General features: G+C 47.2%; 1 protein-coding gene across 2 annotated transcripts in view; it reads right to left on the reverse strand.

Moving 5' to 3' along the window:
* The window catches only part of VRK1 (VRK serine/threonine kinase 1), a 136,939-nt gene extending 121,062 nt beyond the window's left edge, over positions 1-15,877 (reverse strand). The window contains exon 1 of one of the 2 annotated variants that reach the window (XM_049897670.1): positions 15,856-15,877. The gene's annotated coding sequence lies outside the window, so the exon portion shown is untranslated. Of the gene's footprint in view, positions 1-3,170; positions 3,251-15,855 lie in introns of those variants that run through there. The other variant, XM_049897669.1, reaches the window with a different exon arrangement.
* Between the last annotated feature and the right edge of the window lie 7,963 nt (positions 15,878-23,840).

Consider the following 23,840-nt stretch of genomic DNA (forward strand, 5'->3'; position numbering starts at 1 on the left):
AGCCAAGGGGAAAAAAGCAAAGGACACGGCCCTCTCCGCATCTTTATAACGCAAGTGGGAACACAGTCACAAGAGTTTTGACCCGAAGGTCCAAACATACCCTAGAGTACAAACACATCTTGGTTACACCACCTGTCTAAGGGCTTTGCCCAGATTCTATCACCTTTCTAAGTTAATCTTCTATCCTTAATAAAAATTCCATATTTTCTATATTTTACCACTAATAGTGTAATTTTTCAAATGCACCCTCCACATTTATTGACTTCTTACGTGCTGGGGGTTAGATCACTAAAGTCAAAAGAAATGAACTACACTAATTTAAACAAAGAAAACTTGCTTCAACCAAACACTCCAACAGCAAGAATATACTCTCCATCCAGCAACATTCCCGGCATAAGGAGGCTCAGGAATAGCTGGTGAATAAATGAGCCCATTTCTGCTCACTCTGAAGAATAACCTCGACAAGTATGTAAAGTATCCTACCAGCCTGAAAAATACTCTTCAGTCCTATTCAGCTACCAATCCATTCTCAAAACCCATCAAGACCAATTTTCCTGAAAGCCTCACTCACACACACAAAGAGGCAGCATTTAATTCCCATTAGGCTCACTGCCTGATGGATGGAGATATGAGTATTTGCACATTTGCATAAATTCAGAAGTCATCCTTCTTCATTCGATATAAGGTAAATTTTAAAGCATCTCTTTCTAGGCTCTGCTTCATTTTCAATAAGTTTTATTTTTAAAATAAAAAATATTTTCAAAGTTCTATTTTTCAAATTAAAGTCCTATTCCTAATGTATTATACCCTATTAGGGATGCCGCTAAAGAAAACACAGTTGTCAAAATAAAAGTCTTACTTACCCTTTCCCAGACATCTGCGACATTCATTTATATGTTTTCATTATTTCACATTAGTTCTCGATTTAAAAAAGAAAGCTGGCCTATTTCCTTCAAGAAATTTAATTTTAGGGCCTGTCAACATTTTGGATGTGCTACTGTTATTTTTAAAATACACACTTGCATTCTGGAATAAAACTTAACATAAGCTTTTCATATAACCATTTCCTGGGCACTTACTCGCTTACTATATGCCAGGCTCTATGCTTAACACATTACTCCATTATTCCATTTGTTTAACAAATATCTTACCCTAATTTTTTTGCAGCACGGAGCTCCACAAGAAGCCGTTACACTATAAACCTGCTATTTGTACTGGATACTAGTACAGAGTTGACAGTAACGAGCAACACAAGTTTTTTGTTATTAAATGCAAGTTGTGTTCCTCTATTAACACAGAATCTAATCAGCAGTGCTGAGACGCAGAGAACACCATCTGTGGTAGCGTCAGCAGAGGAAGCTATTATTAAGTGACTAGTGAAGTGACATTCCCTTCTATAGGTACTAGATGAACACAATCCTGTCTACCCAGAAATTTCATTCCAATTACTACATGCCATTATGAACAGCGTAAACATAATCTGGATAAAATCATTATATATAAAGAACCCTTTCTTCCCTCTGAAATTACTTTTAAAATTGTAGCTTATATTCTCCCTCAAAATACCATGCTCAGCATGTCATACAAAGTAAGATGCCTTTATTCTGAACTCTTAGTAACAAATGCTGCCCTACATTTTTTCACTCGTGTGAATTTCAGATTCAACAGATGGGCAATTCCAGTAAGAAAATGGAAAAAAAAAAATTAATGAGGCTTTTCAATAGTTCCCTAAAACCACCACCCTCCCAAGAGCAAAATAGGTTATTTTCAAGTTGTACCAAGAAAGTGAGACAGGTGAGGGAAAGAAGGAGTTGATAGAGACAAAAATGGATGACCGGATAGAAAAACCGGGGCCTGAACAGGGACCAATGTCCTCCTCTCTCTCCCTTTCTTCCTCTCTCCCTCTTTCATTCTCTTTCTTGTTTTCTCTTTCTCTTCCTCTCTCATCCCGCCAAGAGCATCCAGCATTTAGAGGGAGCTCAACAGATGTTTGTCGAATTTACCTAAATCACCTAAGAGTTTTGAGACCAGAGCCAAACAGCATTATGGCAGTGGAAAAAACTACCTTTGAATACAGTGACATCAGTAAAGTGCGCCACCCTGCCGGCCAGGGATACAGCAGAGAAGGAGCTATCAAGTGGGAGAAGAAAGCCCTTTGTTATGGACTGAACTGTTTCCCCAAACAATATGTCTCGTAAATCCTAACCTGTAGGTGGGGACACGGAAGGTAGATTAATGCAAAGGCCAATCAAAATGGAAATAATTAGAATGCTGATAAATTGTGAAGAATGTAACCAATATCACTGAAGAATACGTACACAAATTGTTAAATGAGAACCTCATTTCCTGTATAAACTTGCACCAAAAACACGATATTAAAAAAAAAAAATCCTCATCTCTATGCCTGTGGTTACAACCCCACTGGGGAATGGGTTGTCTTGGCTACGTTATTGAGACAGACTTAGGGCAGGGTGTAGCCTGAGTCAGTCTCTTCTGAGACCTAACAGAGATTAAGCAGGCAAGCAGAGAAGCAGAGATGGGGGGAGAGAGGAGCCAGGCCACGTGAAGGTCACCCAGAGCCAAGCTCAGAGACAGGGGCCTGGCTCCGGAGCGACAGAGAGAGCCTGCCCTGGAGCCGGCGTCCTGAATTCCGACGTGGAGCCTCCGGGCTGCGAGGCAATGAGCCTGCCTGTTAAAGCCACCCGCTCGCGGTGCTCCTGCTACAGCAGCTCCAGGCAACTCAGGCACCCCCTAAAATCCTCCGGGTGGCTCTCCCGCAGCCCCGCCATGACACGGTGACAGCCGGGCCTCCGGACCCCGAGCCCAGACCCGACGTCACCTCCTCCGAGACGCCCTCCCTGACCGCCCCTCGGCTCCGGCCACACGCGCCTGTCCCCGTGCTGAAGGCGCCCTACGCGCCCAAGTGCTCGCGCGCAGGGGCTCCGCCGGGACTCCGCCCAGGACCGGGACCGAGGCCGGGCCGGGCCGGGCTGAGGGGACGGGGACCGAGGGACGCCGCCGAGGCCGAGGCGACGCTGCAGGCCGCGGCGGGCCAGGCTGGCGGGGGCCCGGGTCACGGCCCCCGGCCGAGGTCACGCCACCCTGGCGGTGCCGCCGCCGTCCCCACACCCCGCGCCGAAGCACGCCCCCCGCGCCGCCGCGGCCCCTACCCAGGCCGCAGACCGCCGCCTTCCGCCCAGTACGAACTTCCCGCCGTTCTCGCCGACGCGCAACCCCGAGGCGCCGCCGGCTCGGCACACCCCGCAGTATGGCGCCTTCCCATTGGCTCTGCGGGAGGCAGGGGCGGGGCGAGGATGACGCGACACGATGGGCGGGGCCGCGCTCACTCCGCCTGCCCCCGGGAATGGCGGGAGTTGCGTCTGGCGTCCCCGCTGCATGCTGGGAGTTGCAGTCTTTTAGCAGCGAAGACAGGAGAGGTCATTAAAAAGACAAGCAAGAAAGAAAAGAGCACCTTAAATTGGATGTCAGAAGAGAGTCTGAAACTTGATCTTGAATGTCAAATAGCTAAAGCGAAAGGAAGAAATGATGAAGTAAAAGAGCCGAACAGAAGATTTCAAGGAGCTGCTCGAGAATACCAACTAAAGTATTATAATGACACATGCAAAGACCTGGAGATAGAAAACCAAGAGGGAAGAGCACACTCGACATTTCTCAAGCTGAAAGAAACTGAAGAAATTCAAGCCTCAAGTTGCCATAGTGAAGGATTCTACAGGGAAAATAGTAAACAATGCAGGAAGCATCAAAAGAAGATGGAAGGTATACACAGAGTCACTATACCAAAAAGAATTGGTGAGCGTTCAATCATTTCATAAGTTAGCAGATCATCAGGCACCAACGGTAATGAAGGAAGAAGTCCAGGCTGCACTGAAGGCACTGGTGAAAAGTGAGGCTCCAGGAATTGACAGAATGCCGACTGAGATGTTTCAACAAACAAATGTAGCCCTGGAAGTGCTCACTCATCTATGCCAAGGAATTTGGAAGATAGCTACCTGGCCAACCAACTGGAAAAGGTCCATATTTATGCCTATCCCCAAGAAAGGTGAGCCAACCAAATGTGGAAATTATCAAACAATATCATTAATATCACATGGAAGTAAAATTTTGCTAAAGATCATTCAAAAGCAGCTGACAGGGAACTGCCAGAAATTCAAGCAGGATTCAGAAGAGGCTGTGGAAGGAAGGATATCATAGCTGATGTCAGATGGATACTGGCTGAAAGCAGAGAATACCAGAAAGATGTTTACCTGTGTTTTATTGACTATGCAAAGGCATTCGGCTGTGTGAATCATAGCAAATTATGGATAACATTGTGAAGAATGGGAATTCCAGAACACTTCATTGTGCTCATGAGGAACCTGTACATAGATCAAGAGGCAGTTATCGGAACAGAACAAGGGGATGTTGCATGATTTATAGTCAGGAAAAGTATGTGTCAGGGTTGTATCCTTTCGCCAGACTTATTCAATCTGTATGCTGAACAGATAATCCAAGAAGCTGGACTACATGAAGAAGACTAGGACATCAGGATTGGAGGAAGACTCATTAACAACCTGCAATATGCAGATGACACAACCTTGCTTGCTGAAAGTGAAGAGAACTTGAAGCGTTTACTGATGAAGATCGAAGATCACAGCCTTCAGTACAGATCACACCTCAACAGAAAGAAAACAGAAATCCTCACAACTGGACCAATAAGTGACATCATGAAAAATGGAGAAAAGATTGATGTTGTCAAGAATTTCATTTTACTGGGACCCACAATCATGGAAGCAAGAGTCAAGAAGTCAAAGGACGCATTGCACTGGGCAAATCTGCTGCTAAAAAAAAAACTCTTCAAAGTGTTGAAAAGCAAACATATCACCTTGAAGACTAAGGTGTGCCTGACCCAAGCCATGGTGTTTTCAATAGTCTCTTACGCATGCGAAAGCTGGACAGTGAATAAGGAAGACCAAAACAGAATTGATGCCTTTGAATTGTGGTGTTGGTGAAGAATATTGAATATACCATGAACTGCCAAAAGAATGAACAAATCTGTCTTAGAAGAAGTACAACAAGAATGCTCCTTAGAAGCAAGGATGGCAAGACTACCTCTCACATACTCTGGACATGTTGTCAGGAGGGATCAGTCCCTGGAGAAGGACATCGTGCTTGGTAAAGTAGAGGTCACTGAAAAAGAAGAAGACCCTCAAAGAGGTGGATTGACACAATGGCAGCAACAATGGGCTCACGCATAACAATGATTGTGAGGATGGTGCAGGACCAGGCAGTATTTTGTTCTGTCGTGCATAGCACCGCTATGAGTCGAAACCGACTTGATGGCACCCAGCAACCCAACAACAACAACGGTGAAGTAAGGTCCTGGTCCTGTTGCCCCTGTGGGCTTCTGAGAAATGTAGTTTGCTGACGGATCCACCTCTCATTCCGTCCCTCTGATCAGATACCTACCCAGACCATGTGAAGGAAAATAAATCTGGCCTTGTCCCGAGTAGCTTGATGTATTAAATAAATGTGTTGGCAAAGGGTAGAGTGTAAAAGAAGCCCTGTGTTCCCACTGGCTGAGCGTCTTCCCGCCTTCTGGTCTTTCATCCTGGAATGCCTACCTCACTGCAGCTCGGCTCTGGAAGCAAACAGACTGAGGTTCAAATCCTACTTCTACTAAGTAGCCTTGTGAACTTGCTAAGGAACGTTACTTAACATCTATGAGTCTGTCTCCTGTTTCTGTGAGGATTAAATGAGATCAGCTGTAGGCAGAAATTTGCACTTAGTAGATGCTCAATAAATAGTACATAGTATATTGTACTGAAAGGAGTGTTGGTGGCCCTCGGGTTAAGGGAGCTGTTCAAACCCACCAGCTGCTTCATGGGAGAAAGATGTGGCAGTCTGCTCCTGTAAGGATTTATGGCCTTGGAAACCCTATGACGCAGTTCTACTCTGTCCTATGCAGTCACTAGGAGTTGGAATTGACTCTACTAGGCAATGGTGTTTTTTAACATAGTATTAAAATTGTTCTGCCCACCCATTGCCCTGTGTTTAAATCTGAAAGTCACGGTGGAGCCTTTAATGCACATTCCTAAGTGAAAGGAGCCAGCCTGAAAAAAGCTATATGTAGTATGATTCCAGCTACATGGCATTGTGGAAAAGGCAACACTATAGAGGCAGTAAAAGATCAGGGGTTGCCAAGCGTTGTGGGTGGGGGGTGGGTAATGAATAAGTAAAGTATTTTAAGGACAGTGAAACTATTCTGCAGGACACTATAATGGTGGGTGCGTGCCTTTGTCAAAACCAATAGAACTGTACAACACGAAGACTGAACTCAGGTAAACCATGGACTTTAGTTAATAATAATGTATCCATATTGGCCCTTCAGTTGTAACAAACACACCACACTAATGCAAGATGTTGATGAGAGGAGAAGCTGTGTGCAGGGAGAGATGGCGTATATGGGAGCTCTCTCTACTTTCAGTGCAATTTTTCTGTAAACCTAAAACTATTCTAGAAAAAGTGTTTTAAACCTATCTATCTTTCAAAGCCTTTGTCTACCTAACCCTCTGTAGCGTTCCATCTGTATTCTCTCCTAACACTGTTTGCCTTGTATTTATAATCAGTTGTCTGAGCCTCCATCACACCTGAGACTGTCAGCTTAATGCAGGCTGGAATGCCGCTCCAGGTCAAAATCACCAAAGGGGTAGGCAGAGGGGGATTTACCACGAAGCTAATGAAGCATAGGCTTCAGGAGCTCGCTCGCACGTGGCCCTTCCAAAGCCCTGGGAGGGACCTTAACAATGTGTGCACATAGTTTTATTTTCCTTTAATTTGCAAAGTAAGATATTTTTGTGAGGTTTTCTTAAAGAGGACCCCAAAGTTGTGTGGGCTTCAGACCCCACAAAACCTGGAATCACTCTGTCCGTGTTGTTGCTGCTGTTGGGTACCATCCAGTCAATGCCTGCCCCTAGCAATCCCATGTGATGGAATAGAACTGTCCCCATAGAGTCTTCTTAGCTGTCATCTTCACAGGAGCAGATCGCCAGTGAAATCAGTGACTGTGCATGGATTATTCCAAGGTGACAGTGGGATGTATTTATTCTGGAACTCATGGCTCTGCCACCCTCAGCCTGTAGGCGTACTGTCAAATGCTCCTTAAGTGCAGCTATGTTCCAAGGCAGCTGCCAACACCTTTAACACCGCCCACCCACGCTGAGATGCCCTAATAGAGCAGAGCATGGCAGGACACCAGTACAAGCCACCACTAAGGAGACAGCATGACTGAAATGCCGCAGGTGGGGACATAACTCTGGGGACACAGGAAATCCTCAGCAAATTCTTATGAACTGGCAGCTCAGTATCAAGATCAGAGCTGGGCAGAAAGCTGAGAATTAAGAGGTTGCTGTCACAGGGCTTTAGAATTTAAGTACTGAGTTCTTGGGTGGTACAAATGGTTTGTGCTCAGCTACTAACCTAAAGGTTGTCAGTTCGAACCCACCCAATGGTGCCATGGAAGAAAGGCCTGGCAGCTTCTGTAAATATTACAGCCAAGAAAACCCTGTGGAGCAGTTATACTCTATAACACATGGGGTTGCCATAAGTCAAAATTGACTTGAAAGCAACAGGTTTTTTTGTTTTATCTTGTTTTTTTGTAGGTACCGTTTTTTCACATATATTATCTCACCAATTGTTTAAAAAAAAAAAAAACCCACTGCCGTCAAGTCAATTCCAACTCATAGCAACCCAAAAGACAGAGCAGAACTGACCCACAGAGTTTCCAAGGAGGGCCTGGTGGATTTGAACTGCCCACCTCTTGGTCAGCAGCGGTAGCACTTAACCACTATGCCACCAGGGTTTCCTACCAATTGTTAGGAGGAAGAAATTATCTCAAAGAGTTTAAATGATTCTGAGCCCCTTGAATCTAATTCTGATTTTTGTTTTTGTTGTTGTTAGGTGCCATGCAGTCTATTTTCAACTCACAGAGACCCATGTGACAGAGCAGAACTGCCCCATATGGTTTTCTAGGCTATAATCTTTACAGCTACTTGGATCCACAATCAACACCCATGGAAGCAGCAGTCAAGAAATCAAATGATTTCTTGCGGTGGGCAAATCTTCTGCAAAAGACCTCTTTAAAGTGTTAAAAAGCAAAGATGTCACTTTAAGGACTAAGGCGAACCTGACCCAAGCCATGGTAGTTTCAACCGCTTTATATGCATGCGAAAGCTGAACAACAAGTAAGGAAAAGTGAAGAACGATGCCTTTGAGTTACGGTGCTTAAGAAGGATATTGAAAATACCATGCACTGCCAGAAAATGAACAAATTTGTCTTGGAAGAAGTACAGCCAGAATTCTCATTCGAAGTAAGAATGGCAATTGACATGTTGTCAGGAGGGACCAGTCCCTGGAGGAGGACATCGTGCTTGGTAAATGGAGTGTCAGCAAAAAGAGGAAGACCCTCATGAGGTAGATTGACACAGTGGCTGCAACAATGGGCTCAAGCATAACAACGATTACGGATGGTACAGGACTGGGCAGCATTTTTTTCTGTTTTACCTTGTGTCACTATGAGTCGGAACCAACTCAGCAGCACCTAACAACAGCAATAATTCTTACAGGAGCAGATTGTCAGATCTTTTCCCTGCAGAGCCACTGAGTAGGTTCAAACACCACTCTTTCAGTTAGCAGCCAAGTGATTAACCATTGTGCCACCAGGGCTCCTTAAAATATTCTTTTTACTACCCCTTTCTGCACAGCCTCAGCCCAAGAGAGCAGTTCTAACAAAGAAATAATTTCAGTGTTGTAGCCTCCAAGTGGGACTCCTGGGTGAGGGAGCTCATGGATAAAGTAGGGCATCCGAGAATGGCTGTAGCCCAGTGAATGAAATTCCTCTGGCTCCCCGGCAAGAGCAGAGCAGTTAGACATCTGCACAAGGGATGTGTGTTGACTTGCCACATAGGCAGACCCTGGAGTGTCCTTCTTTACTCCCAGGAGCTCCCCCAGCCTTGGTAACCCTAGCACAAAGGTGGGGAGAAGTGAAAACAGCACAGGGCACTTGGGGAAAGGGTGAGGACGTTGGTATTGGCTAGACCTTGGTGGAAACTCAGCCTGGATTTCAAGGCAACATGAAAGGCAGGCCTGCCCTGGCAGGGTGCCCGGCCAGCACTGGTTCTACCACTGAGTCATTCCGTGAGTTCTCGTCCTTGTTGTTTTCATCCATAGAATGGGAGCATCACCCAGGCCAGCCTGCTCCCTGCCTTCCCAGGCTGCTGGGGGCCGATGAGGTAATGTCTGGGAAGGGCTTTGATCTGTCTGGAACCAAGTACAGGGGTGTTGTTGTCACTCAGTGTAGGCAAATACTGACTCCTGGGAAGAGGAAACAGAGAGAGGAGAGAGGAGCAGAATGTGTTCGGGGTCTCCTCCCTGGGTTTACACTCCCCCTCCCACTCTTGGGAGGCTTCAGCCATCCCAAGTGCCCAGAGCCCTTAGTTCTCTTTCAGAAAGGACTTTTGTTCATCTGGGGGAGCCCTGGTGGTGCAGCAGTTAAAACACTGGTTGCTACCCGAAAGGTCCATGGTTCAAGCCCATCAGCCGCTCTGCTGGAGAACGGTGTAGCAGTCTGCTTCCGTGAAGATCTGCAGCCTCAGAAACCCTCTGGGGCAGTTCCACTCTGTCCTTCCTGTACGGTCGCTGTGAGTCGGAATCAACTCGATGGCAGTGGATTTCGTTTTGGTTTGATCATCTACCATGCCAGGGGACCCTGGGTGGTATAAAGTGCTAAGCATTCAACTACGAGCAGAAAGATTGGTAGTCTGACCCAACCAGAGGTGACTCTGAAGAAGGGCCTGGCAATCTGCTTCTGAACGGCCACCGCCTTGAAAGCCCTATGGAGCGCAGTTGTATTCTGACACACACAGGGCTGCCACGAGTTGAAGTTGACTCCGTAGCGACTGATTTTTGTTTTGTTTTATTTTTAGAGATAAGGAAACAGACATGCAGAGAAAGTAACTGGCTCAAGGTCACACAGCTGGCACGTGATGTGGTCAGGCTGGAAGCCAACGTTTCCAGGAACTCAGAAGACCAAACTCTTAACCACGCTACTGTGCAGTGGCCCAACAACACATCGCTTCCTGGGTTTATGTTTCCTGAGCTGGTTTCAAGACACCATAATTAGTTTGTCTTCCCAAATGATGAGAGATGAATGGTACAAGAGACATTAACTGTGGGCCTCCCAGAATGACTGAGTGCCCACAGAGAGTTGGTGAAGCTCCCTGAGTCAGGGGAGGACATGAGCCACCAGGGAAGGGCTGCTTTCTGCCCGCTTGTCAGGAGGAAGAGTAGATATGGTCTCTTGGCAAGCAGCATCATTTCTACCACCTTCTGCTGTCCGACCGTATGCTGCAGACACTGGAAAGTTAAAAGCTGTGTTTCCCAAACACCCTACCCTAGGATTCTGGATGCAGAGTAGTTTCCACCAGTTAGGTTCCTCTGGGGGTATTTGGAGGGCAGCAGGGAGGTGCCAGTATGATGCCAGAGTCTTGGGTGTTTTTGCAGCAGTGGTCCAGTGTCCTGTTTTCCAAGGTCATGAGTGGCAGGAGGCAGTGAGTCATGGCAGTAGCAGCTTCCTGACCCTGGATGGTGGATACATTTGTGAGCTCTTAAGCACTCTAGCCCTAACAGCGGCTTCTTCTTCTCCTCAAGTTTGATTGTGGAAGAGCTCTCGGCTCCCCCAGCAAGGCAGTTCTCCAGGGCTCTGGCTGCTCCTGCTAGTCCAGCCCTTCAGTGACTTTATAAGTACGTAATCCCTGTATTAAAACCATTGTGCTTAAAATACCCAGAGTGGTTTCCGTGCCCTAAATTAAACTCAGACTAATACAAAAGAGGAGCTGGCCCTGATAAGTGCCAAACCAAACCCAAATCCTCTGCTGTCAAGTCAATTCTGACGGGTTGCGATCCTGTAGAACAAAGTAGAAATGCCCTATAGGGTTTCCAAGACTGTAATATTTATGGAAGCAGATTTCCACGTCTTTCTCCCTTGGAGTGCCTGGTGGGTTCGAACAGTTGACCTTTCAGTTAGTATCGAGCACTTTCACCACTGCACCACCACGGCTCCTTTGATAAATGACATCTCTCATCAATTCAAAGATGTGTTTACATTTTAAGAGCTCAGAAACCAGGATATGTCTTGCAATCAATGCCAATTGTAATTGGCAGTGATTTTATTTATTTTGTCTCTATTTGGTTGTTGTTAGCTGCCATCAAGTCGGCCCCTGACTCAGTGGCCCCAAGCACAGTAGAACGACATGCTGCCCAGTCCCGCGCCGTCCCCGTGATCAGTTGTGGACGACAACGACATGCTGCCCAGTCCTGCGCCGTCCCCGTGATCAGCTGTGGACGACCATTGTGATCCACAGAGTTGTCATTGGCTGAGTTTTAGAAGTAGGTCACCAGGCCTTTCTTCCCACTCTCTTAGTCTAGAAGCTCCACTGAAACCTGTTCACCATCAGAGCAACATGCAAGCAACATGGGAGGCAAGAATTCTACCACTAAACCACCACTGTGCCCCTTTTCTCTATTATTGTCACATAAGATAATGGAGCATCTTACAGCTGATGGATCTTAGACATGACGAAGTTCTAGAACTCCTGGCACTTGCTGTGTTAAAGCGTCTCTCCTCTCCGTTCCACTTCCCACACTGCACACTGGACCTGATGCTTCCCAACCCCCAAGGGCACGGATCTTTCCTCCTTCCTTCAACTCCAACATTTTTTGGAAGTTTTAAAAAGCAAAGGTGTCACCTTGAAGACTGAGGTACACCTGATCCAAGCCACAGTGTTTTCACTCACCTCATACGTATGCAAAAGCTGGATGATCAATGAGGAAGACCAGAGAAGAATTGACGCCTTCGAATTGTGATGTTGGTGAAGAATACTGAATACACCACGGACTGCCAAAAGAATGAACAAATCTGTCTTGGAAGAAGTACAACCAGAGTGCTCCTTAGGAGCAAGAATGGTGAGACTGCATATCACGTACTTTGGACATGTTATCAGGAGGGAGCAGTCCCTGGAGAAGGCTGTCATGCTTGGTAAAATAGAGGGTCCACGAAAAAGAGGAAGACCCTCAACAAGAGGGATTGACACAGTGGCTGCAACAATGGGCCCAAGCGTAAGAATGATTGTGAGGCTGGCACAGGACCTGAAAGTGTTCTGTTCTGTTGTGCACAGGGTCACTATGAGTCGGAACCAACTCGATGGCCCCTGACAACAACACCACCACCACCAACAATCCTGCCTCATTAACATCACAGAGGTTAGGATTTACAACACATAGGTAACTATGAGGACAACCACACAATACTGGAAACTGTGGCCCAGCCAAGTTGACACACATTTTGGGGGACACAATCCAATCCATAACAGTGTGGAAGAAGGAAGATGGGTTTTGTGGATGAGACAGAACAGGCTCAGGAACCTCCCTCTGCCACTAAATTGCTGTGTGACCTTGTACAAATTATTAACCTCAGTGGCTGTTGGATTGAATGAGATGGCCCCCGTGAAGCTCTCGTCCCTTAGTAGGCAGTCAGGGAGGGTAGTTCCTCCTCCTCCTGCACATCCTGAGGTTTACCCCTCACACAGCTCCTTCTCCGGGAGCCAAGCTGCAAACAGCTGCTGTCATTTTTGTCTGTGCCCGGCCGTAGATGAGGTGGATTGATGCAGTGGCTGTAAAAATGGGCTCAGACATAGCAAGGATTGTGAGGATGGCACAGGACAGGGCAGCGTTTTGTTCTGTTGTACATGGGTCGCTATAAATTGAAACTGACTCAATGGCCCCTAACGACAACAGCAGCCATCAGCTCAGGTCAAATACACATACATGTTCATATCCAGCTGCCAAGTTGCAAACTGGGAAAGTACAGGACGCTTTTTCAAAAACAAAAGCAAATCGTTCCTTTTATTTTTGCAAGCATCCAACTCTTGTCATGTTTTGATTTCAGGGCTGCTCCAGGATTCTAGGACAAAAGGCACTATATATAAGCATTATTGTGGGACTCAAAGGGGCTCAGAGCAAAACAAAATCCTTTTATCACAAGAGAATTGGAGAGAATTGTTGCCAAATATAGTCACTGCATGGAAAATGCACTTTTCCTTTTTTCTACACATCATTATTGTCACCACCACGTTGCCTTAGCTAAACCCGTACAGAGCCTACCAACAAATGTATCCGCAAGTAGCTAAAAACCCACTGCCGTTGAGCTGATTCCGACTCCTGGGGAGTAGAACTGCCCCGTGAAGTTTCCAAGGCTGTAAATCTTTACGGAAGCAAACGGCCACATCTTTCTCCTGTGTAAACGATAATAGCTACTGTATTTTAGCAGGTACTGTGTGCCAGCCATGGGCCTAAGTACTTTACACACAGGGCATCATTTGGTGTTCCCAGCAGCTCTGTGAAGTTGGCACCATCGTTGTCCCATTTTACAGATGAGTAAACTGAGGCTTAGGAAACCTAGGCAGCTTGTCCAGAGTCAGAGAGCGAATAATCAGGATTTGAACCGAGCATATCACGGCTGTGGTTATGCTCTTCCTCTGTGCCACAGGGGACATGGGGTCGCACAAAGACTGGTATGCGGCCCAGATCTGGTCACTGAGACACGTGTCAAATAAATGACACAACAGTACCGATCCTGGCAGTGAGTGCACAGGAAATCTTCCTGAGCCGGATTCCTGGAGAAAGCGGAGCGTGGAGGCTTTCCGGTGCCGTCTGGTTGATTCTGACTCGTGGCAACGCCGTGTGTGCCGAGCAGAACTGCTTTCCATAGGTGTTTCGAGGCCGCGACCCTTCAGAAGCAGATCACCAGGCCTTTCTTCCGAGGCATGTGTGGGTGGGTTTGAACCACCAACCTTCTGGTTAGTAGCCAAGCACTTCACTGTTTGCACCACCCAGGGATGCCTCCACTTTGTTATTATGAATGAGTTTATGCCCCCTGCTGCCCCAACAATTCGTCGCCCCCCACCCCCCGTAACTCTCCCCCAGTTCAGACCACAGGGCACTCCAGCTTCAGGCCTCAGAGAAGGGAACCAGAGAGGAACAACAGCAATGCTCAGTCTTTCCATTTTAGAATGGGCTGTTGACACTCACAGCGAAGTACGGCAACCCAGAGACTGCTGCGTTTCAAGAGTATCAGTGTGGTCAGCTGGGTAGTGTTGACCTGGAATGTCAGAGGTCAAGGGCTCAGAGGAAAGGCAAAAACATAAGCAGACATTTCTGAAGACCCCCGTCTGGGGTCTCACTGCACACATTTCCTCAGAGTGGGCAGAGGAGAAGGAAGAGGGCAGTGAGCAGTGAGGATATCAAGGGGTACCAAGAAGGGTCCCCGCGTGTCCTGCCCCCTTCTCACCCCGAGACCAAGTCTCAGGTAGTGGCTTGTGATAGAACCCCACAGGGAGAACGTGATGTGTCTCAGGATGTGTGTACCCCTGGTCCCCGGGCTCTGGGTCACTTGCTGTGCCCCGGCCACTGCTTCCATGGTGACCAACGGCTCAGAGCTGCATGGCTCTGCCATCTAAGCCACCACCCCCCACACAGCCTGAGCCTCTGGCGCCTTCGTGCCTTCCAGTGGGAACCGGCTCCTGGCTGGGTCCGGCACGTCGTCTCCACCTCAAAACCAAACCCACAGCTATCGAGTCGATTCCAACTCATAGTAACCCTTCAGCAACTTGTCTGTGAACCAGGCCAGAAGTCTTTTTACTGCTTTCCCTCAGTTTAGAATGAGTCCCGGGGTGGTGCGAACAGTCAAGCACCCAACCACCAGCCGAAAGGTTAGTGGCTCTAACCCACCAGAGGTGCCTCAGAAGAGAGTTCTCGTGACCTGCTTCTGAAAGGTCACAGCCGTGAAAGCCCCGTGGAGCATTTCTACCGTGCACACGTGGGGTTGCCACGAGTCGGGATCGACTGACAACAACTGAGTTTAGAGAGAATCTTCTACGAGGCCAAAAGTGCGGCTCGAGGAAGGACGCTGGTGCAGCTACACCTTAAAATATTAAAGAGACTGAGAGGATTCGTAGGAAAGCAGCCAACGGGGCAGGAATGAGATTGTCTGCATCCCACAAGGCGAGGACTTCAGAGGGTGCTAACTTCATCCTCACGTCAGCCCTTGAAAGGCAGGTGTGATCAGTACCTAACAGGTAAGAAGCAGCATCTTTAACTGGGCTGGGGCCAGTCCATGACCTCAAAGCCTGACAACTCCACGCTGCCTAGTAACTTGGGATAAGTGGACACTTTTTATCTCTCTGTGTAGGTGTCTCTGGCTAATACCTTGAGAAAGAAAGAATAATCAGAAAGTTGATAAATTACACTCACTTCAGGCAAACAAGCCAATTGTTTTGCCTCTAACAACTATGGCTTGATTGCAGGCCATTGGTGACCATTATAAAGAAATTCAGGCTGCAATTCACAAGTAGGTTTGAATTTCCTCGAACTCCATTTCACACCAGGGAGCTGAGCTCAGCCAATATTTTCATAAGTTAACACCTGTGAAAGAGGCATAAAGCATGATTTCACTGAGCTAACATTTATCTTTGGGAATTAAAGTACAAACCAAAGGATAATTTGTGAACTTGATCATTCTTTCCCCTGACTGTCATTGGTCTTAGCTTAACCTGCAGGTAAGCCTTGGGTGTTTTAAAAAATCCGTTAAGTAGCTTTAAGAGGATATCGAACCAAAAGCCTGTTGCCGTGGAGTCAATTCTGACTCCCAGCAATGCTATAGGACAGTGTCTTAGTCATCCAGTGCTGCTATAACAGAAACACCACAAGAGGATGGCTTTAACAAAGAGCAATTCACTTTCTCACCGTCTAGGAGACTTGAAGTCCAAATTCAGGGCATTGGCTCCAGGGGAAAGCTTTCTTTTTCTGTGGGCTCTGGAGGAAGGTCCTTCTCATCAATCTTCCCATGGACTAGGAGCTCTTAAAAATAAAAAAATTTTGTTCATCAAAAGACTTGACCAAAAAAGCGAAAAGACAAGCTACCCACTGGGAGAATATCTGCAGAAACCATATGTCTGACAAGACTCTAATAACCGAAACATATATAAAACTTTGACAACTTAACCACAAAAAGACAAAAAACCCAATCATAAAACGCGCAAAGGACTTCAATAGACATCTCACCAAAGAGAACGTTCAAATGGCCACCAAACACATGAAAAATGCTCAGCATCCCTAGCCATCAGAGAAATACAAATTAAAACCACAATGAGATGCCATTTCACTCTCACTTGAGTCGGAATCAACTGGACAGCAACAGGCTTGGTTTTTAGTTTGGAGCATGGTAAGATTAAAAAAACAGAAAATAAAAAATGTTGGCGAGGATGTGGGGAAATTGGAATCCTTAACCATTGCTGGTGGGAATGCAAGATGGTACAGCCTTTGGGGAAGACAGTGTGGCAGTTCCTCAAAAAAATACAAATAAAAAAATACAATTATCATACAACCAAATAATTTCATTCCTAAGTCTATACCCAAAAGACTTGAAAGCTGAGATTCAAACAGAGACTTGTACACCAATGTTCACTGCAGCACTGTTCACAATAGCCAAAAGGTAGAAACCACCTAAATGCCCATTAACAGATGAACGGATAAATAAAATGTTGTCCATACATACAACGGAATACTCAGCCAGCGGGAGAAATGAAGTCTTGATACATGCTACAGTATGGATGGAGCTTGAAGACGTTGTGCTGAGTGAAACAAGTTCATCACAAATATTTATGACCTCACTCATACAAACAGATAAGAAAAGACAAATGTACACAGAACAGTTTATTAGTGGTTACCAGGGGTGGGAGGGAGAGGGAAAGGCGGGGGAGGGGTGGTAACGGTGATGGAAAAACTGCATTGATTTAGGGTAGGATTGCACAGTGATTGTTGTAATTGCTGTACACTTGTAATTGTACACCCGTAAAAAGTTGAATTGGCAAATGTGTGACAGATATATTTACAACAATGACAAAAAAAAAAAAAAAAGTAGCTGCTGAGACTGCTTATGTACAACCAAAAACCTCATGGGATTTAATTTCTTGGTTTGGAGGTTTAGGGTCATGGTTTCATGGGACATCCCAGTTAGTTGGCCTAACAATATGTTTAGTGCTTCTCTTCTACCTCCTAATTTAATGCATAGTGTGTAGAGTCTTAAAAGCTTGCAAGTGGCCATCCAAGGCACAGCAATTAGTGTCTATTCATCTGGAGCAATAGAAAGAAGGAGTGTCAGGAATAGAAGGAGGAGATGGAATGTGTGGCTAATCGCCTCCATGGACAATTGCCTCCTTTGCCATGAGGCTGGAAGAACTGGATGGTGCCCAGCTATCACTACTGAACATTTTGATCAAAGATTCCATAGAAGAATCCTGATCAAAAGGGGGAAAATGCAGAACAGAATTTCAAATTCTCATAGACTCCCGACATTTTGGAGCCATGAAGGTTGGATGAACTCCTGAAACTAGTGCCCTGAGATAATCTTTAAACCCTAAACTGAAAACATCCCCTGAAGTCTTCTTGAAATCAAACAGTAGTTTTGCTTAATTAGTAAAAAAAAAATTGTCTTGAGCATTATGCTCTTTTAAGATCTACATGGGATCAAACTGACAACAGATTAGAAAGGAACTTTGGGGGCAGTGAGTTTATGTTAATGAGGGAGGAACAACTCAGAAGAGGAGGGTGACAATGATTACACAACTTGAAGAATGTAATCAATGTCACTAAATTGTACATGTAGAAACCGTTGAATTGGTGTATGCTTTGCTGTGTATGTTCTCAACAACAACAAAATTGAAAAAAGAAATTAAAACTGAAAAAAAAAAAAGAGGAATCAGGACATATTGCACAGTTCTTGAATGCAGCCACTGGCTTAACCTGAAGCGTGTTTGTTTGCTGTTAAACCGCTGTGCCCTAGGTAAGGGAGAGGGTCAGTGAAAATGAGGGAGCCCTCAATGAGATGGATTGACACGAGAGCCACGGCAATGGACTCAAACATACCAACGAGATGGATTGACACAAGAGCCACGGCGATGGACTCAAACATACCAATGAGATGGATTGACACGAGAGCCACGGCGATGGACTCAAACATACCAATGAGATGGATTGACACGAGAGCCACGGCGATGGACTCAAACATACCAACGAGATGGATTGACATGAGAGCCACGGCGATGGACTCAAACATACCAGTGAGATGGATTGACACGACACGGCGATGGACTCAAACATACCAATGAGATGGATTGACACGAGAGCCACGGCGATGGACTCAAACATACCAACGAGATGGATTGACACGAGAGCCACGGTGATGGACTCAAACATACCAACGAGATGGATTGACACGAGAGCCACGACGATGGACTCAAACATACCAATGAGATGGATTGACACGAGAGCCACGGCGATGGACTCAAACATACCAATGAGATGGATTGACACGAGAGCCACGGCGATGGACTCAAACATACCAACGAAATGGATTGACACGAGAGCCACGGCAATGGACTCAAACATACCAATGATACAAAAATGGTGAAGGACTGGGCAGCGTCTCATTCTGCTATGTGCAAGGTCGCCATGAGTCAGAACTGACTTAACAGCAGCTAACAACAACTATCCCCTAGGTTCTCAGGATAGGGGTGGGCTATGTCCCAGGTTCTCAGGATAGGGGTGGGCTATGTGCTAGGTTCTCGGGATAGGGGTGTGCTATGTGCCAGGTTCTCAGGATAGGGGTGGGCTATGTGCCAGGTTCTCGGGATAGGGGTGGGCTATGTGCCAGGTTCTCGGGATAGGGGTGGGCTATGTGCCAGGTTCTCAGGATAGGGGTGAACAAGACAAGATCTCTGTCCACATGAGGCCACACTCTGCTGGGACAGACAGACACAAACTGACACACAGGACAGGGGAATGGCCGCAAAACTAGGAGTATTGCTGTTCCCAGGTCCCTGAGCAGCACGGTTTGCACTCGGCTACTAACTGAAAGGTCAGCAGATCAAATCTTTTTTCCAGCAGTGCCATGGAAGAAAGGCCTGGCAATCTGCTCCTGTAAAGATTATAGCCAAGAAAACCCTGTGAAGCACAGTTCTACTCTAATACATGGGGTCATCATAACTCAGAATCAACTGGGTGGTGATGGGTTTGGTTTTGGTTTGCTATTCCCCACTCTCATGTTTCCATTAGTAAAATTTCATTCTACATGCAGAGGAAGCACTTTTGGAGAGGAACTCCAGCCCTTCTCCCACTCACTCTTCCCAAGGAAGGAGAAGTGACTTGGATTAGCAAGACTGGGAGAAGGAAGCCAGGAGGGGGCTGAGCACCTTCCTCTCTTTTTGGTCCACCTTCCTGCCCGCCCCTGCCTGCAACGGTAAGGAAGCCTGGGTCAGGCCCAGGACCTTCCTGCCCAGCCCTGCCTCCAACGGTAAGGAAGACACGGATTGGGAACTGCTTTGTTGAGGCTCACAGACGGGAGCAGGCTCTCCTGCACCTGGCTGGAGTTGCCCCAAGGTTTAGATCGGGGGCCAAAGTACAAGGAAGCCCATTTACAGAGTCACCAGAGATGAAGCTGATATTTTGGTATTCGCCTGCTTGATTTTATCTGTATTTCAGTTTATTTCAGAACTCAAAAACCAACCAAACCCGTTGCTATGGAGTCAATTCCAACTCATAGAGACCCTATAGGACAGAGTAGAACTGTCTGTTAGGGTTTCCAAGGGGCGGCTGGTGGATTCATACTGCTGACCTTTTGGTTAGCAGCCAAGCTCTTAACAACTGCACCACCAGGGCTCCTTGCAAAACTCAGAGGGGAGGAAATAAGTGTTATTTAATTGGGTTTCTAAGCCCTGATCACTATGACCAAAGTAAGCAGGAGAAGCTGAAGGAGGAAAAGTGCAGATCCCTGACCTAGCACGGGGGGAGGGGCTGGACCCTTGGGTGTCGTTCTGCAGGTTGAGTCACAGCCAAACAAACAGAGGTAGGAAAGCCATCCTGGCAGCCACAGAGGCTTGTGCAAAGCCATGCAAGTGTGGAGAGGCATGTTGCTTCTGAGAAACGCCGGAAAGCTGCCCTGTCTCCTGATGCCCCACGGACTGCACACCCCTTATCTCTGGCGCCCCTCTCTGCCTTCTGCATCTTTACTTCCATCTCCACTTTCTCATCCCCACTCACAATCTGACCCTTTCCAGGAAACCCTGCTGACATAGTGGTTAACAGCTACCGCTGCTAACCAAAAAGCCGGCAGTTCAAATCCACCAGGCGCTCCTTGGAAACCCTATGGGCAGTTCTGCTCTGTTCTATAGGGTTGATATGAGTCAGAATTGACTCGACGGCAACAGGTTTGGGGTTTGGTTTTGGGTTTTTAGTAGGCCATTCAAGTCTACCCAGAGGCACCTCAAAAGAAAGGCCTGGAGCTCTTCTTCCAAATATCAGTCATTGAAAACCCTGTGGGTCTCAATGGTTTGATTCACAACTAATCCTGGGGATGGCACAGGACCAGGCAGCATTTCCTTCCATTGTGCATGGGGTCGCCGCGAGCCGGGGTCGCCGCGAGTCGGGGCCGCCGCGAGCCGGGGTCGCCGCGAGCCGGGGTCGCCGCGAGTCAGGGCCGACTCCACAGCAGCCAGCAGCAACAATATGGCGTTAGCCTCCTTCTCATCACAAAAGCCGCCCAAGCATCGCTTGAAGTGTCATTTGTCAACTTGCTGCTTGTTCATTCTCTCCGCAGTGACCCCACGTTACTAACCACAATTAGTGGTCTTCATCTCTTTGCTTACTGGGCCTCCCCACAGCATTGCACACGTTGACCGTTCTCTTCTTCTTAAGACATGTCTTCTCCGTAACTCGACTCTGCCAGGGTTTCTGCTTTCTTCTCTGAAAGTTCCTTCACTGTGTCTTTCACTCCTACTTTCAAGTCTTCAAGGAGGCCTGATGGCACAGTGGTTAAAGTGCTCGGCTGCTACCCAAAAGGTTGGCAGTTCAAACCCACCAGCTGCTCCACAGGAGAAAGATGTGGCAGTCTGCTTCTGTAAAAATTACAGCCTTGGAAACCCTACAGGGCAGTTCTACCCTCTCCTGTAGGGTCTCTGTGAGTCAGAATCAACTCAGTGACAGTGGGTTTGGTTTTTGATTTAAGTCTTTAGGGCCCTTTTCTCTCACTGTGTGTGTTCACATTTCGGGGGGGTGGAGATAAGGACTTGGGAGTTGTCAGTCTATTGTTGGCAGCTGGTAATTGGGATGGATAATCCGTGGGAATGGAGGAGCCACCCTGAGGAATGAATGTAAACTGAAAAGAAACTGAAGCACCCCAGCAGTAACCGTGGAGTAGCTTACCACATACTAACCCCCCCACCAGAGGGGAACCCAAATCGTTCAGAAACTGGAGGGGACGGACGTGAGAAAGGAGAAAGCCACACAGGGAGATTCCTGTTGATTTGGCTTTTCCCCTGAGGTCCCTTCCCTCTCTGCATACCACAGGGTGGTGAGAACTCAAGAAGAAAGCCACAGTCTTTCTGGCCTGAGGGTCAGAGGGTGGTGTGTGGGCTGTTGGAACATGGGAAACTGAGGGGAGGGTGCCCCAGGTGGGACTGGCCACAGAAGGGGCAGCCCTAAACCTACCTGTCAGCATCCCTCAAACCCTCTGCTGGTTGATAAATAGCCAGTTTGTGAGCAAGACTGGAGGACACCAAGGAGAAGACAAAACCCAGAAGGCCAGAAGCGCTGCCGCCCACCGCAGGGAGGCCAAGTTTGGAATTTGAGTCCTGCCAAGTTAGAGGCACTTAATAAACATTGTAGGCTGCCTTTTGAAACCCCAGAAAGACCATGACTTAAGAGTAAGGGCCTCTCTCCTCAGCTGCTGCCAACATGCTCGGTTCTCCCGAGGAAGCTCAGGCCACGTTGGGGTGAGGCCCTCACGTACCCAGTGACCAGTGCCATGCCCAGAGGCCACCAGCCCAGCACTCGACCACCGTGGCCTCAGTCTCCACGCTCACAGGCATCTACTCAGCCCTCACTCCACATGAGATGAGGTGGGCGTCTTGGAGGATAAGCCAACGCCCTCATCAAATCAGCTGGTGTCTATGTTGAGCCTTTCTGGCCTGACCTGACAGCAACGTCCCCAGCCAACATCAACATCAGCAACGTAAGGGCTGGGGGACCAGCCTGGAGGCCAGCCTGTACTGTACCAGCAGAAGGCCCTGCCCCTCCACCACGGCTGCCCAGCTGAGGAGAAGGCAGAGGCAGAGAAAGAAGAATCTGAGGGGTTCCATGATGGCATAGACCTTCGTCTTTGTGACTAAACTCCTTTTGTAATATGTGCAATAAAAACAGGACTCCTAAAACAAAAAAGAGCAAAGACTATGTCCAAGGGCTAAGGAACTAAGAAAGACCCAACTCCATCAGGTAGCTTGTGTCAGGCATATGGCTGATGAGTGGCAGGCCGATTCACACCCAAAGGGTCTCAGTCACCACCCTCAGCCACCTCTCTCTCGAAGGATCCTTGGCTCCTTCCCTTTCCCTTAAAGTGTTTGTCACAGGACTCCAACATCCAAACATGACTGTGTATTCCCTTGTTTGTCTCCCTCACAGGGCAGCGCAGGGTCCACACTCAATAAATATTTGTCGAAAGAATAAATGAATAGCTTGAGTGGGCTAACTCACGAAAGCCTAAGAGTATATAATGTATTAATTGCTTTTCTATTAGCAAGAACATGTCGTTAAAAACGCATTCCTGCCATATGATTCTACCCCCTTGTGACCCTGGAGTGGATTAAATCACAAATAATCACTCCGGTTTGTAGCTGGGTTTTATTTATACCTATCTGTTACCAACGATTTTTAAGCACGATGAGGAATTTCTAAGTGTAATAGGAATGACTCGGTATTTTGATTAATCAGCTCAGTGGGGGGAAATTTCCATGGGTAATCAGACTGAACATGAAGACAGAGCACATGCTGAGAACAGCGGAGGGGGAAGAGGGAGCGAGACAGAGATGAGAACGCCTTTGTAGCCAGAAAGGCAGTTTGAGTCAAAGATACAGAATCTGGAAGTTTCTATTTTATCACGAAGTTAAGTTGGCAGTGCTTGGTAGAGGGTCAGCGAAAAGGAAGAAGACCCTCAGCAAGATGGACTGACACAGTGGCTGCAACAATGGGCTCAACCATAACAACAATCGTGAGCGTGGCGCAGGACCGGGCAGTGTTTTGTTCTGTTGTACATGGTGTCACTATAAGTCAGAATTGACTTGACGGCACCTAACAACGACAACAACAGGTGGGCAGTTGTATTGCTTTCCTAAGCCTTCTACAACAAATTACCACAAACTTGGTGGCTTAAAACAACAGAAATTTATCCTTTCACAGTTCTGGAGGCTGGAAGTCCAAAATCGAGATGTCAGCAGGGCCATGCTCTCCCCCAGCGGCTCTAGAGGTGGATCTCTCCTTGCCTCCCAGCTGGCGGCCCCCATGTCCCCTGTCTTGTGGCAGTATCACTCCACACTCTGCTTTCCATGGCTGTTTTCACCGTGTGTGTCAGATCTTCCTCCTTTCTCCTTTAAGGACACCAGTCATTGGATTCGGACCCACCCTAAATCCAAGCTGGATGATGAATAAGGAAGACCGAAGAAGAATTGATGCCTTTGAATTGTGGTGTTGGCAAAGAATATTAAATACACCACGGACTACTAGAAGAATGGGTGAATCTGTCTTGGAAGAATTACAGCCAGAATGCTCCTTAGAAGCAAGGATGGTGAGACTATGTCTCATATACTTTGGACATGTTATCAGCAGGGACCAGTCCCTGGAGA

The sequence above is a fragment of the Elephas maximus genome, chromosome 10 (assembly GCF_024166365.1).
Source record: "Elephas maximus indicus isolate mEleMax1 chromosome 10, mEleMax1 primary haplotype, whole genome shotgun sequence".
Lineage (NCBI taxonomy): Eukaryota > Metazoa > Chordata > Mammalia > Proboscidea > Elephantidae > Elephas > Elephas maximus.